Genomic DNA, 16,936 nt, shown 5'->3' on the forward strand with positions numbered 1-16,936 from the left:
TATTCTAAACTACGATGCCTAACCATCTAGAATCGCTATCCTAGACTCGACTGATTTTTAAAGCTTTTTGCACAATTGTTTAAGTTCATGTGAATTGTAATTTTTAGGACTCTCTATATGCCCTAACTAATGCAAGTTGGTTAGCCTTATGCTAATGCAGGTGGGCCCTACATCCTATGTGTATCTAGGCTGTGCATTCTAAGAAAAACCATAGGCTGACTATATGCTTCCTAGTCTAGCCATCGGTTCGACTAAATGTCTAACCGATCAACTCGAGGCCTCCTAACTCTAGGGACACTCACACGACAGGACACACCATATCAATAAAAATCAAGACAGACTCCTAACTCTAAAACACCCCGAATATCTAGGACAGATTCCTAACTCTAGGGGAAGATATTTTTGAAAAGGTTTTTTGAAGAAGCTTTGTATTTTTTGAAGGTTTGAAATGTTTATTTGTAAAGGTTTGGCTGGACTTGGGATAAAGATCCCAAGCTGCACTACGTACCCTGTGGAAAGGGATGAAGCCAATGTAGTTCGGAACAGATTTCCTAACCACTCTCTTAATGACTCAAGATTTTTGAGATTTTTGGTTTTTCAGATGTTTTTTAAGTGTTTTTTATGCAAGATGACATAATCCTATCATCATAAGGGTAGGACAGACTCCTGAATATCCTGCAAATGTTGGACAGCATCCTATGCTTTGCGGGGGAAAAGAACAGAATCACAGCTCTGCAAGGGTTGGACAGCATCCTATACCTTGCAAGGAACTAGATAAAATCACATGATTTGATCAGAGGTTGGACAGAATCCTAACCCCTATGATGATAGGATAGACTCCTAAAAGATTGACTCTCTAACTAAAGACAGACTCTCTAACTAAAGACTGACTCATATACGAAATGACTGACTCCTAGTGCACAACCCTAAGAGGGGAGTGCTAATGAGACTAAGCTAGTCTCCTAAAAGGAGAGGAGATAAAGAAGGGGTGCTAGTGAGACTAGGTAAGTCTCCTAAACGCCGAGGTGGGCTCCAAGTAACCTTATCATTGCCCATGCAATGAATAGGGGAACCTAAAGTCTTAAGGGATACACACCTAAAAGACTGCAAAAGTCTTTAAAGTGAGAGAGAGGAGTGCTACCTGGACTAAGTGAATCCCCTAAGGATGGGCTTGGGCTAGCGCCTTCATCGTCATGGCGATGAATGGAAGGATCTAATGACTTGAGGCTATCTTTATAAAAGATAAAAGGAAGAGGGATACTACACGGACCAAGTAGGTCTCCCTAAAATATGGGCTTGGGATAACTCCTTCATCGCCCTTGCAATGAAAGGGATATGATGACTAAGGGCTGTCTAAAAAATTAGGAAAGTCTTCTAAATAGAAGAGGGGAGTGTTACTTGGACCAAGCAAGTCCCCTAAGGATGGGATTGGGCTAGCGCCTTCATCACCCTTGCAATGAAAGGGATAACTTCTAGAGAGATATCTAAAAGACCGGGAGAGGAAATAATGCATGTGATCCAAGTATACTCTCAAACATGAAAACACAACCTAAATGCATGGTGACAACTTCAACTGTAATCATAAAAAGGTTGACAAGCTGAACATTACAACCTATAAATTCTTGAATTCCAACTATTTCTCTCGTCAAAAATTTATTTAAGCACCTTATAGCACCAACCAAATCACTTATAACATGCGCACACCTTAACAAAACAGCAACATTCAAGTATATTCTAGCCAACTTCAAATTATACATCAATTGATTTCAGGTTATATTCTAGCTAATGTCATATTTTGTTAACTAGTTCAGATTATATTGGTTGATTTCAGGTTTTACTATCTCATTCAAATTATGCTAACTGATTTCAGGTGATCAAGTTACTTAAAAGAATATGCTCAGCTAAGTGACATCTAAACAGCTGCATATTAAATTGACAAACTTTAAACGCAAGTTATAATAGCATATGGTATCCCTACTTCAATTTACAATTTGATCTATCGATAAAACACAATGGAAAACACAAATACAGAATGCTGAACTGAACTGATTTATCATTGACAAAGTTCAAGGAAAAGGCTGAATAACATGTGAATATTGATTTTGGTAATATTGACTCAGAAGCAAAGGTTGAAAAAAAAATTTATACATCAATATTGAAGGTAAATTTATTGACATGTACTAAACCATGAAAGGAGAAGCCTATGTTTTTAACACACAATTTCATAAACAGATAACTCAATGAATAGAATCTCTGCATTTTGATTTCCTTGAATTGCACCATGTCATAATTTGTCCAAACACTTAAAGATGCAAAACGACACAACTGTTTATAAACCTGAACAGAGTTACATTTCTCAATGATCATATATCAAGAATATGATACACCTTTCTCCACAGTCCTGATATCAAAAGCTGAAATGAAATGGGGCTTTTCTCTTTTTACTATTCAGTCAAAACAACCCTATTCTTTAAGATCCATTTAACTAGCAGTTGGTTTAAATTTCCACCATGTAGTATAAGGAACCTGATGCTTTTCTCTAATACTACTATACACTCTACTGAAGGTATTATAGAATGTCTAAAACAAAACAGTGTCACATCTTTATTTTTTCCTTTAAGGTCATCCAACAAAAGACATGTGTACATGCTCTTAAAAAGTAATAGAGATATAACCAGGTTCAGATTAGAGACAAGGTGCGATTGAATTGCAAAGGCTTCCATCAAATTTTGGTAATATGACCAAACTAAACAAATTTCACTTTGCAAAAACCAATATCCTACAGTTGCCATGGAGAAATGATGTCATAGAAATTTGACATAATCAAAGAATTAATCATCATTATTTTGGTAATAAAGCCCAAAATTGATAATAAAATCACTCACAGATGGATAATATATCCTAGATTTTTGGCAAAATAACAATCGGGATTAGCAACAGAGCTTGACTTAGTAGGAATATACACAACCGATAACAGAGTAACTACAAAACCATTGATAAATGAGAATACAAACCTTAAATAATTGGATAAGCACAAAAATGAACTGTAAAACAGAATATAAGCGATTCATATCATAGAAAGCCACCAAATGAGCAATGAAAGCATAAATCAATGAAGATTCTAACAATATACTATATATAAAAATAAATAAATAAATAAATTTTAAAAAAAAACCGCAAAGATGAGCAATAAAAATATTAGATCAATGAAAACACTAGCAGTAGATGATAATAATAATAAAAAATCACTTACCTCATCTCAAACATCAATCAATGGAAACACAAAATTAGAAATTGAAGAAAAGAAGAAAATTACCTGATCTGTTGCTAATTAATTTGCAGACAACAATGGAGATAAGCTCAAGAATTACAAAATCACAGAATAGAATAACTCAAGCAAACATCAAGCTATTTACATATGTAGCAAAATTAAAGATAATTAAGGTTTCTTCAAAAAAATACCTCAATGAAAAAAATATTATTATTTAGGGCCTTTCCTTTTGCAGATCTAAGAATTTGAAGAGAAGAAGACTGAAATCTGACAAATCTCCCAAAAACTATAGTGATTCGTCGAAGGCGATGAAGTAATGTCAAGATCGGAGCTGGAGCTCGCTCTGATTTGCTATTCCTCTTCGTTACTTGAAGAAAATTGTTGTACGGCCACTCCGATTGATGATCAGTTCCTTAGATGGGCCTACGAACCATTTGAGGCCCATCTTGCTCTGCTTTAATCAACAAAGAAGTTAGTATTTTTCTATCGGTTCTTCGGTGTTTTCCATTCCCGTGTCTGTCCCTTATGCTTTCTCAATCTTTCCGGTCAGTTCCACCGTGTTTCACATTTTTCCGCCGGGTGTGGAGAAGGGTGATCCACAGGAATCTAAATAAGAGAGAACTTTGGGATAAGTTGCTTCGGTCAGGATCGATCAAGGTTAATCTCAAATTCAGATTAAACACTGTGCCACTTAATTGAGCAAAAATCCAGTGAAAAATCACGGATCAAGGCATGATGAAGGAGAATCGTCGAAATTATTCCATTAAATCATCAATAACAAAAAAATAAAAAAAAATCTTAATTGGTGTAGATGTCATGGTTTAATAGTTTTGGTCGTTGATCCAAAATTGATCGAATCGGTTGGTTCATTTGAATCACCGATTTGCTAAATCTTTGGAAAATTGATTTGCCGAGGAGGATCGACGGCTCTCATTCATCAAAATTTTGAAATCGATATTTCTATGGCAATATTGGGCTTCAACGAAAGAGTAAAAATCAAGGATTCCAAAGATGAAAAAATTATCAAAATCGGATGCCGAAATTTCCGGAAAACGATATTTTCCGCGAGTGTTCTCTCTCCTCACATTCTCTCTCCTCTCACCACACATTTTTCCAAGCTTGGGAAAACATGGCTTGATTCCTCTTACCCACTTGCTTTTCTCATTCTCACCCTAAAGTTGCTAATATTCTCATATCCCTTAAATTTTGGGCAACATGTTGCAACATGTTTCCATAAAATGACTCTCTCAAGAAGAGTGCCATCATCCTAACCATCCAAAACCACCTAACCTCACCTAACCTCCTAATCCAATCACAACCCTACACCTTTGGTAACTTTTGCCATCCCATTCTCCTATAAATACCCTCTCATCCTAACCATCTAAAACCACCTAACCTCACCTAACCTCCTAATCCAATCACAACCCTACATCTTTGGTAACTTTTGCCATCCCATTCTCCTATAAATACACTCTCATCCCACCATCCAAAAGGAGAAAAAAGAGAACTCCTCTCTTAGAAAATTCAAGCCCTCTCTCTCTCTCTCTCTCTCTCTCTCTCTCTCTCTCTCTCTCTCTCTCTCTCTCTCTCCCCATTCATAGATAATCAATCCTTTCAAAAAAAAAAAACAAAGATCAAGAGGAAGAAAGGCGGAGCGGATCGCACATAGGCGGGATATTTTCGAATTTTTCGGCTCTCGGATTCGGCGAGGATTTCGATCACAGGTAGGTGCTTAATTTTCGGATTTTTCCAGAATTATTTGGTATATTTGCATGAGTTTTAGTATTTAATTGGATTTAGTTGAATATTAAATATGTATGCTCAAAATCATGATCTACATGTGTTTCGAAAATAAAATATATACTAAATGAATTCCAAAATTAATGAAATTTCTTGGGAAACTAATATGATACCAATACATTCTACCATGAATTTTTGAGAATTTTTAGAATTTGTTTGGTATATTATTTTATGCTTTCTTTGAAATTTACCAGATTTTGGGGGAATTTTTACTGACATCAGATAACAACGAAAATTCTTCCAATTTTTACAGTAGTCTTAAATGTCATATTTCTAGTTTCTGTAAAAGTTTCAGGTGATTTAGATCTTGTTTCATGTGGGATGTAGTGTTAATTCATAATCTGGCCTAAATATTGAAAAATCCGAAATTGATAGTAAATGGTTTCCAAAATTCCTGAAAATATCACAGTATGCTATTTGTACTTATATCTTACTACTGTAGGAATTTCATTGAATTTAGATTCCTATTGCTAGCAGTTTCTGTGTTATTTTTGCAATCTGGTCATTTAATTGTTAAATCAAAATTAAATATGAGCTTAATGTTAAAATCTGTAAAAATCTTTCAGTAAGCTACATCTCATCATATCTTACTGCTGTAAAAATTTTGATTCATTTCGAATTTTTTTGCAACAGTTTCACTTGTAAAATCACTCATATGTTTAAAATTGATAAAATCCATTGAAAATTCGAAATTAATTGAAATTTATCTGAAAATCTCTGAAGAACCTTAAATCTCTGTCACATATTAACTCCTAATCTATTGAAACAGAAATCTTAGGATCTTTAGATTTCCCTGGAAAAATGGCCAGTGCATCCATAATCATATCCCAATTGCAACCGATTTTTGTCAATTTGAATACTTAAGCTATAGCACGTTGTTGGCTCCGAGGTTACTGTCCACGGAAATCCTGAGATATGCCAGGCAATAAGGTGCTATAACCTAAGTATTAAATTACACAAGAAAAGAGCGCACGATTCCCTTCCTTGGATGCTATTCTGGGCCGAAATTGGTAAACCCTAGAGCCATTGGTAATCCCTAAGTGTCCATAAACTGAAAATCCTTGAAATCTGAAATTCATTAACATCAAGAACTGAAATCGATTCATCTCGTGTCTCTCGGAACCATTGGATTATGGTTTCCGTCGTAAGAACCATTAGAGCCCAATTTAGGAACACTGGTGTCGTGTCGTGTCGTGTCCTAAGTTTTAGGGAGTATTAGGTTTTAGGGAGTCCTAGAGTTAGGAGTCTAGCCTCCTGATCTTTGAACAGGTGATGATCCTCACATGTGTCTCAATATCTTTTCCTTTGTACTTCTACCTATCACAACGCTGGCTGTGTCTCCCTAAGTATATTTAAGCAAATCAATACGTGTTTTAAGTGATAAGTTTGAAACAGTTTGCTAATTCCCAAAACTCTATGGTTTGCTGATTTTTTGGGATTTCTTGCTGGTTTTTTTGAAACAATAATACGGGTTTTGCATTTTTAATGGACTATTATGCCACTGTCCACGTGAGCGTGAACAGTGAAACCCCTATCCTGCTATATTATTTATAATCATGGTTTGAAATTTCAACTGAAATCTGAATTTTGGATCTCGGTCAACACCGGTTTGGCAGGGCTAAACAATAATATCGGTTTAGCCCTAACAATCGGCGGCTGCAATAAGAAACGAACAGGGCATAAATTTGAGTCCAATAATCGGTTTGGCAGTCATAATCGGCAGTAATAATCCTAAACGAACAGGGCCTACAGGGCCTTATGATTTTGAGAACTGATTGTGACTCCCATAATCAATTTTAGACTCGCAATTAGATCTCAAAAATCAAGACAACTGAGCTTAAACGTAATTTTGAGTCCAATAATTAGTTTTGGACTCACACCCGGTTCTTAGGATCCCAAACAAATTGGGCTTAAGCATCAGTCAAGTGAATTGTTAAGCCTTGTTTATTTTGCACTTTGAGGGTCGATTCTGAGTTTAAAACTGATTATTGAACTAAGAATTCAACGCAAATTTGTGCCCAATAATTAGTTTTGGGCTCAAAATCAGTTTCCAAAATCCAAAACTGCTCTTCTTTTTATTCATCTCTTGCTGGATCATTGATTATGTGATTATATGGACCTTGATATTGACAAAATTCAAGCGCATTGAATGTCAATTATATGATAAAGAATTAGATATTAGGGCTGTTTATTGATGCGAGGGACACTCTAATAAGGTGTGACCTCATTGAATGATTGATCACCGTTTAGGGGAGAAAATTCCCCATAGTGTGCGGGGTGGGGTTGGGGATTAGATTTCCCCCACGGGAACGGGGATAGGAACTCCCCGCCATCCCCGGAGCGGGGAAGGGGAATTTTTCTTGAGGCGGGGACGGGGAGTGCAACATCCAGCCCCGCTCCGCCCCGTTGCCACCCCTATTGATAGGCAATTTGGCAGAAAGCCATTTCGGGGTTAGCTTTTGCATGTGAGAACAGCCATACAGGTTGACTTTTTAACATTGTCTTATTCATTTAATTCATCTGAGGTGGCTATTCTCTCATTGAGAAGCCAGCTGTGAAATGGCTTTCCACGAAATTGCCTACCAACTTCCATGTTATATTTATTTATTATGTTTAAGATGTTATAATAAAATATCAACTAAAGGTTTCTGAGCGGTAGGCTAGGCAGCTATGTTGTTTGGGTTATGTTACATATTGATTCTATAGGACCTAATATAGATAGGGTGTTCCTAGCTAAGAAATGATCTCCATAGGATCATGGTAAGCGTTGATTTATGGAGGTTTAAAATGAATGGCTAGAAAATTGGTCCATTTTCTGCTTCTACATATCAAATGGTTAGGATGATTGTATGAAGATGGTTTGTTAGGAACACCCTATCTATGTGAAGTTCTATGGAATGAACGGGTTGGATGATTCAAACAACATGGGAGATGGTGTCTTTATAGCATGGTTTGAAATTTCGCCAAAATTCCAAAATTTCGGACCGAAATCGACCGAAACCGAAATTTGGCGAAATTTCAAATTTATCGTATGCGGTGACTATTATGTTTCTTTAACTTTTATGATGGCATTTATTGACTACTGATCTCTCTTTATATTTATATTTATATTTATATTTATATTGAGGGATTTGCTAGGCAATTTTGTGGCTAGCTTTTGCAGGAGAAAACAACCACCACAGATGAATTAAATGAATTATATTTATATTTAGAGACTTGTTAGGCGATTTCGCGGCTCATTTTTTAACAGATTTATTCTTACTCATTAAATTTAGGGTGATGATATTTTCATCCCCCCTGCAGTACTTGCACCCCCCCCCCCCCCCCGATAACATGATTTGACATGAAGTGAGCCATGAAATTGCTTCCTATCAAATCCCCCTATATATGTAGGGCGATGATATTGTCACCCCCTGCAGTACGCATTCGCCCCCCTTTTAACGTGATTTGACGTCAAAAAGCGTCAAAAGTTGCCCACAGTTCACGTTATAAGTGGGCAAATCCGTACTCTAGGGGTGAAAATATCATCTCCCTATATATATAATGTGTGTTTTTTAGACAAGTAATCCGATTGGACATCACTAATTGCATAGGTACCTATAGCCCGAGAGCCCAATGGTTGGAGATTAATTCATGTTCGCGATCCATGAACCAAAGTTAAATCTTTCAAGAGTTGGTGGGGTCACAAGCACAAACCAAGCTAAGGAGTTCACAAGCATAAGTCAATATTCAAGAGAAGACAATCGAGGCCAATGCAATCAGTGGAATATAGTGTTTTTACATTCTTAGATTGTATTCGACATCTTTCTTTTCAAAGAGTTTGCACATTTTAAATAATTTTGCACATTACAAATGGTTTTGCATTTCTCAGAGGAGTTTCAATTACACTTTTTCAAAACCATTTTGAAATCAATATGCTTTCAAATATTGGCAAAATAGGTCCCACAACATGTTTTAATTACCCAATTCCCACTCTTGCTTTGCCTTTGGGATTTCAAACTACCACCCATCAGCCTCTTTCACCACCTCTATTCAACCCAAATTTGTCTCATCCGATCACCAATCCTTTGCACCCATACGATTCCTTCTATTCTTGATCTACCCAAAAATCACACCTTCATCACCTATATTTCAGCCCTTCCAACCACCTAATTATAAGCCCTTTAATCCTCCTAAATCATCACTTTTCTTCCTTACAAAACCACCCAATTTCTTTCTTTAAACTCAGCCCTCAGAGCCTTTGATTCTTTTAGCCAGTTAACACTCATTCTTAACCCAACAGAATTCAATTTTTTAACCACCCACTTAACCTTCTCACCCCTCCCAAAAGAGCCACCAGTTTTCTTTTATTTCAGTCAACTAACAGGAAGAACTAAATTCATGTTTTGTCCTCCTTTCCTAATCCTCATCCCATCTACTAACTACCATATTTCACTTCTTTAAATTCTTTTCACCGCTATTTACCACAATTGACCACTTATCTTCCATTAATCTCCCAAAGAACAACCTAGTCACCCAAAACTTATAATCCACCATTCTTACTACTTACCTAACCAAGATTCTCCATCATTCTTTAAAACCAACAACCTTCTAATTTCCCTTTTAGCTTCCGCACCTCTATTCCGTTGTCGTTATACGGCCCCGCATCAATAAGGCACTCAAATGAGACACACATCTCGGAACTTTGAAGGAGAAGAAGATCACCTTCGTTACATGCATTGGGACGTAAAGACTTCGCCCTACACTTTTTGTTTCACTTTGTTTGTTTCTCTCAATTTTTTTCCGATAATGGTAGCCAATTTCATTGGAAAAAAACAGACTGAGGTGGTCAAGATACAAAGCAGATAAGAATAAACAAAAATTAAAAACAAGAGAAACAGAGAGCGCTAAGGGGGGAGTGAATCAAAAAGTGCTAGCTCATCCTTGGATACTCCTCCACTTGGATAGCGGAGCGTCGAATTTGATGAAAGGACCAAGAAGATCTATCCATCCAATCAAACATCTTGTCGAAAAGGTGGTCAAAACGCCATGGAGGAGTTTGAGATTTCTTGAGCCACCTTATGACATTCAAAGAGTCTCCTTCGACATGTACATTATGCACTTGGTCTCTAGCTAACAACTTCAGCTCTTGATGAACCGCTTTCACTTCAGCCTCAGTGGCATCGGCAACTTCAATAGGTTCAGCAAAATACCACAATACCTCTTGATGGGGTGTAAAAAGAACCCTCCAATCGCCGATCGACATGTGGCATCGAGGCAAAGTGAAATTACACACTAAAATCAGGGGTAAACATGTAACAATACGCCCAAAGGAAAGCCTTAAAGTAATCTGTACCCAATCACAAGTTGACACCTGTCACAGGGTGAAAAGGTAATCTAACACCTAGGCTCCCACTATAAATAGCCCTCATAAATCCAAAGATAGGGTTCCGAATCCCAAAATTTACTATTCATAGCTCTGCTTTCGTTATCTAATATGTCATACTGAGTTAAGTATCAGAGGGCCTATCTAGAGCTCCCACTCCGGGTTAGTCATTTGACCGGGCGCTACCTTATGCAGGTCACAGCCCAGAACTGAACTGACCTCCACATCCCACTGAACTGACCTCCACATCCCTTCAGACCAACTTGCACACGTTCCTATGTAAGCCGGACCAGTTCATACCTGACTACCACATCGTGCTACAAATTTTGACAGTAACACCTCTCCTCCACTGTCCCTTAGAACCCCTCCTGTTCCGGCCAGGCCCGGGTTACCCAAACTCGATCCATCAAAGTTAAATTTCACAAAGTCCGGCGCCGAGGGAACCCGTTCTTGGATCGATTTTTGGATTAAGATCGAGCCACACATTATTCTCCATCCAGCCCATAGGTCATACGTAGAGACAAATCTGAAAGACGGGAGAATCTTCACCAAGGAGATCGCGAGGGCTAAGACCCTTATGAAAAGAGACTCCGAGTTTCGAGAAACACCTTTGAATACTCTTGCATTTCTTTCTTTCAGCACTCAGAAAAAGTAGGAACATGATAAATAAAGAGAAATGCTATCAGCACTATTGATGATCACACTCCTCACTTTATTAAAAGTAAAAGTACGGTATGGCCCGCACCATAGGATGATCTAAACCGTCCATTTGATGGCCCACACCCTAAATAGGTTGTGCCCCAAAAAAACATTTCCATAGGTTGATCCTAATCCTCCAATATATAGAGGGCTAGGACCATTCAGTCCCGCTACAGATTGGAGGGTTAGGATCAACCTACGAAAATGATTTTTGGGGCGCAACCTATTTAGGGTATGGCCCATCTAATGGACAGCTTGGATCATCCTATCGTGATGGTCATACCGTACTTTTAATAAAGTGAGGGGTGCAATCATAAAAAAAAGTAGTGTTGATAACATTTCCCACACACTTAATCATAAGAGAACGAAACAGTATGTCGGGTCATATCAATTTACAGAATAAAGCAAGGGCAGTGATATTTTCCCCCTCCGATAAAATCCTCTCACCACCCTACAGCCGGTACAACCACTCCTTGGTGGGCCCAACAATTAATTTGTTGAAATCTTAGGATGATCCTAGCCCTCCGATCCAAACTGGTCTCTCTCTCCATAGGATGAACCTAGCCCTCCGTTCTAAAGAGAAACTGCATATTATGGAAACCTCTTTAGAGTGTAGGGTTTCGAACATCCCTTGGAAATAATTTTTGGGGCACGGCCTATTTACATCCTTGGAAATCATTTTTGGGACACGGCCTATTTACATTGTGGCCCATCAAATGAATGGTTTGGATCATCCTATGGTGCTGGCCGTACAGTAACATTAGGGCCCAGTTGTAGGCCTCACCCATATTTATCAAAAATGAAGCGTACAGTCTACACAATAGGATGATCCAAGGCGTCCATTTGATGTGCCGCAACGTAAATAGGTTGTGCCTTCAAAATCATTTCCACGACCTATTTACATTGTTGGTTGCTATAAGTGAGAGGGAGATGAAAAATAGTAATGGAAAATGTGAAACATTGTCAAAGAAGGTAAAGTGGGCAAATAAGTGATTTGCCTTGTATGTGGGGTCTTCCCTATCAATTATTTATGGTCCATTTGTATGATGTTGACTCTTTCCTAACAATAATCTGTGGCATATTTATGTCTTTCTTGTAAGACCATCATAGAAGGGAGATTTTATCTGGTGCGCTATTCAGCCCGGTAGATTTTTTCACCTTCTTCATGAAAATTTTCTAAAGGATTTATTAGCCTCCCCCCGAACTACTTTGGGACAAAGGCTTAGTTGAGTTGAATTGAGTTGGGGGTCGTTTTATCACTCCTCTTTATAAAAATAGGTGGATATCTCTATGTCTTGAGAGAGAGAGAGAGATAGAGAGAGAGATTTCATGTCTTGACAGATAGAGATGACAAATACATGCAGTGTGGGGGTAAGGGGTGATTAGAAAGATTAGAAGGGTAAATTTGTGGTAGGACTTTGGTCCGATATTATACGGGAGATGATAAATACACCCCCTTCTTTGGATAAATGTGTCCTCTTTTCACTGAAAATGTTAAGGGGCCGTTTGGATACGTGGATTTTAGAATCCAGGATTTCTTCAAAATTGTAGATGAGAGACAAGAGAAGAAGTGGACCGGCCGTCGTTTTCTGGTTTCTTGCACTTCTTTTTGTCAGCAAGAGCGTAGCAGATCATCCCATGTTTCCTGGTTATAGAAATCTTAGATGCAGTAGAGACTTCTAAAAACTGGATTTCTTACTTAAAATCCAAGAAACACTGTCAGGACAACATACAACAGCCTGATCATGAACCCTCTTTTACACTGTTTTCAAACTAAGACATGGATTCTAAAATCCGTGTATCCAAATGGCCCCTAAGAGTTTCGGTGAAAATAGGTTACCCGGTAACCTGCTTTTTAAGGAAAACTCACGTTATCGCGCATTTATCCAAAGAGGGGGCACATTTATCATCTCCCTATTAAAAAAGTAAGATTATAAAGTTGTGAACAGAGCAAAGAAAACGTATTTAAAAGTAAATGAAAAAAGAAAAGGGGAGAGAACCGAGAGAAACAAACTCTAGCTCTTTTACTTGGGGTTGCAACAGGTAAAAAAAAGGGCTAACATATCATATCCCTAAACTAAGGTGTTAGAGAATCAATTTGGTTTCATGTCCGGATGATTGATTGTGGAAGATATCTTCTTGATTAGTCGTTTAATTGAAAGATTTAGAGAAAATAAAAAAGGACCATCATGTGGTTTTCATTAATTTAGAGAAAGCGTATGATAGGTATCCCATGAGTGTTATGTCATGGATTTTTGAAAGGAAAAAGGTGCTTACTAAATATGTTGATATAATTAAGGATATGTATTATGGAGCAATAACTAGTGTCAGAATTATGAATGTCACGTCTAATGAGTTTTCAGTTGCAATAGGACTGCACCAAGGATCAGCTCTAAGCCCATATATTTTTACGCTAGTTATAGATGAACTTACGTAGGGCATCCAGGATGAGGTACCGTGGTGTATGTTATTCGCAGATGACATACTACCAATACCACAGCGGGAGTTAATTGTTAACTTAAAGTTATGGAGAACTACTTTGGAATCCAAAGGTTTCAGACTGAGTAAGACTAAAACAGAGTATATGGAGTGCAACTTTAGCAATATAAGGAGGCGGGGCGAGGATGTGGTAAATATGACTAGACGGGAGGTACCTAAGAGGGATATCTTTCGCTATATTGGTTCAATCCTACACAGAAAAAGGAGAGATTGAAGAGGATATTAACCATAAAATAAGAGTAGGTTGGTTGAAGTGGAAGCATACTTCAGGAGTTCTGTGCGACCGTAAAATACCTACCAAGTTGAAGAGAAAGTTTTATACGACAGTTGTGAGGCTAGCCATACTGTACGGCTCAGAATGTTGGGCACGTGCATAAGGTGAGTGTAGCGGAGATACAAATGCTTAGATGGATGCGCGACCACACAAGGTTAGATAGAATTAAAAATGAAGGCATTTGTGGAGGTGGCACCAATTGAGGAGAAGATGAGAGAACACCGCTTAAGATGGTTTGGGCATATCTAAAATAGGCCTTTGGATGGTCCAGTGAGAAGTAGTGACTCGTGCCAAGTTGATGGAGTAAAAAGAGGTATGGGCAGACCGAAAACAACCTGGGTAGAAAAAGTGAGAAAAGACTCGATGGCTAAGAACATAACAGAGAACATGACATTGGATAGGAGAGAATGGAAGAAAATGATCCGTATAGAGGAACCCAACTTGTGTCAGGATTAGAGTTAGTCAATTTGAGCCGGATAGATCCTTTCACCTTCTTCGTGAAAATTTTCTAAAGGATTCATTAGCCGACCCCGGCTAGCTTGGGACAAAGGCTTAGTTGAATTGAGTTGAGTTGCTGTATTTTCCTATAACCAAAGTCTGGTATATTTATGTCTTTCTTCTGACAAATTGAGACCATGGAAGATTTTATATTGGTGCCCGACAGTTACCGCCCTTGTTATTTAGGTGTCCATGTAAAGTTCTGATAAGCTCTTCTAATAAAAATCTATTTCAGCACAATCAAATTCTTACCTAGAAAAAGGGGTCATTTCATAAATGAAGCGTCTACATTTTATAAAATGATAAGGGATTTGCTAGGGACGATCGCAGAAGGCATTTTATGGACCCGCTGTTGCATGAGAAAGCAGCCAACTTAGATGAATTAATTGGATAACACAAAGTTGGAGCCTATGTGGCTGGTGTCTCATGCAATGGCTAGTCTGCGAAATGCCTTCTGCAATGATCCCTAGCAATTCCCAAATAATAATTATATAAAAAAAATTGGCACCTGCGACGACCATGAATTCGATTGTGCTGAAATAGATTTTTATTAGAAGAGCTTATCTTCAGAACTTTACATCTACACCTAAATTTTCTAAAAGACAAAATTACCCTTCTTGAATCTAACTATCAATGGTGGTACCCCCACATGGGACCTGACCAATAATGACAGATGTGCTCATGGGTAGTGGCATGGACTTTTTGGACCCCGAACAATTATTGATGGGGAGATGATATAAAGGCCCTTTTATTAATTCTGAGGACATATCTTCTAAGACCTTCACACCTACTGAAGTAGGTAAGTCACCTGTTCTAAGACCTCACCAACTGAAGTAGGTAGCCATTTAAATCAAGTTAGAACTTTGCTAAATGACCAAGGAGATTGGTGGGAAAGTAAAAGTCTTAAGAAGTATCCCAGTAAAATAATGTTTGGTTGACCGGACTATGGTGGGAAAAAAATCCCGGGGGCTTTGTTTGGTTGCTTGAACTGTTAGGTAGGGGGGTAAACAGATCGAATTCGAAGCGGATATGGCTATATCCAAATTTGATTACAGTATACACTATCCGAATTCGGATTCGGATTTGAATTCGACGGATATTTAATATCTATTACGGAATTCGATTCCAACAGATATTGTTCGAATTTGGATATTATCTGTATCCGTTTATCCGGTAAATTCGAAAATTTATTGTAGCACTTTATCTTTCTTCTCCTTGCTCATCGAATAAAATTTCCAAACCCTAAAACCAAACCACTACCTTCTCTTCTCAAAATTAACTCTCAAACCCTAAAATATATGAGATCCTCTTCTTCCTTTTAGGCTTTCTTATATAACCCTAAATTGGAAAATTGATATGAGCCGTCCATTTACCATCAATGACCTAGATGGCCCTTTTGCTTTAGAATTCTCTAGAAGCTGTGCCATCTTCTTTCAGTTGCTATCATCTATTTGTCTCTTTCATCCTACAACCCACATTTGTTGCTTCATAAAGAAGCCATGTCAAACTCCAAGAAAGCCCTTAAAATGAAATTACTCCATTTCCCACCCAAAACACTTTTTGTTTTTGTTTATTTTCTAAAAAGAAAATTCTAAACAAAGTTCTCTTTTCTTTTAGAAATAAAAGATTGTGTGTCATTACTAAAAATAAATACTACTAATATTATTAATAATAAATAAAAAGGATGTAGGATGTTAAACGGATCAGATATAGTATTTACCAGATTCGCATCCGCTAAGAGCCGGATATCTCATAAACGGATTCGGATAATATTCGCTTCAAACGGATTCGGATAATATTCACTCGAAACGGATTCTAATGCGGACGGTAATCGAATTTTCGAATATCCATCTACACCCTTACTGTTGGGAAGAAAAAAGTTCTTCATTTGGTTATTTTGGTTCCTCGGATTTCGTGAGGGATTATTTTCGTTCCTGGTATTTTTTTTCCAGCTTTGGATTTCGTGCTGGATTATTTTGGTTGGTGGGATTCTTTTGGGCCCATTATGTAACTAGCAACCAAACGTGCCACAAAAGTCCCAAGAACCAAAAAGAATTCCGGCATTCAAAATCGAAGTTGTCGGTTGTGCAAAGTTGACAACTTGACCGGACTATGGTGTTAGACATGTCACGTGAAAGGGGTATCTCTATGTCTTGTGAGAGACATATAGATTGGTCTATTCATTTCTTGTCAGAGAGATGACAAATACATGCAGTGTGGGGTAAGGGGTAATGGGTAAGATAAGAAGGGGAAGTTTGTTGTAGGAGTTTGGTGTGATGTTATATATGAGAAATTATACGGTGTAAGCCCTGGATGGTCCCCGTATTTTTCTGAAATTACTGTTTGGCCTGCACCATAGGATGGTCAAACCGTCCATTTGATGGGCCTCAATGTAAATCGGTCGTGCCCAAAAAATTATTTCCATCGTAGCCCTTCGATCTATAGAGGAAACCTCTGTAGATGGGAGGGTTTAAATCATCATGAGTAAATAATTTTTTGGAAGCAACCTATTTATGTCATGGCTCATCAA

The sequence above is a fragment of the Tasmannia lanceolata genome, unplaced genomic scaffold (genome assembly GCF_043159265.1).
Source record: "Tasmannia lanceolata isolate RefF3 unplaced genomic scaffold, GAP_Taslan_0.1 ptg000048l, whole genome shotgun sequence".
Lineage (NCBI taxonomy): Eukaryota > Viridiplantae > Streptophyta > Magnoliopsida > Canellales > Winteraceae > Tasmannia > Tasmannia lanceolata.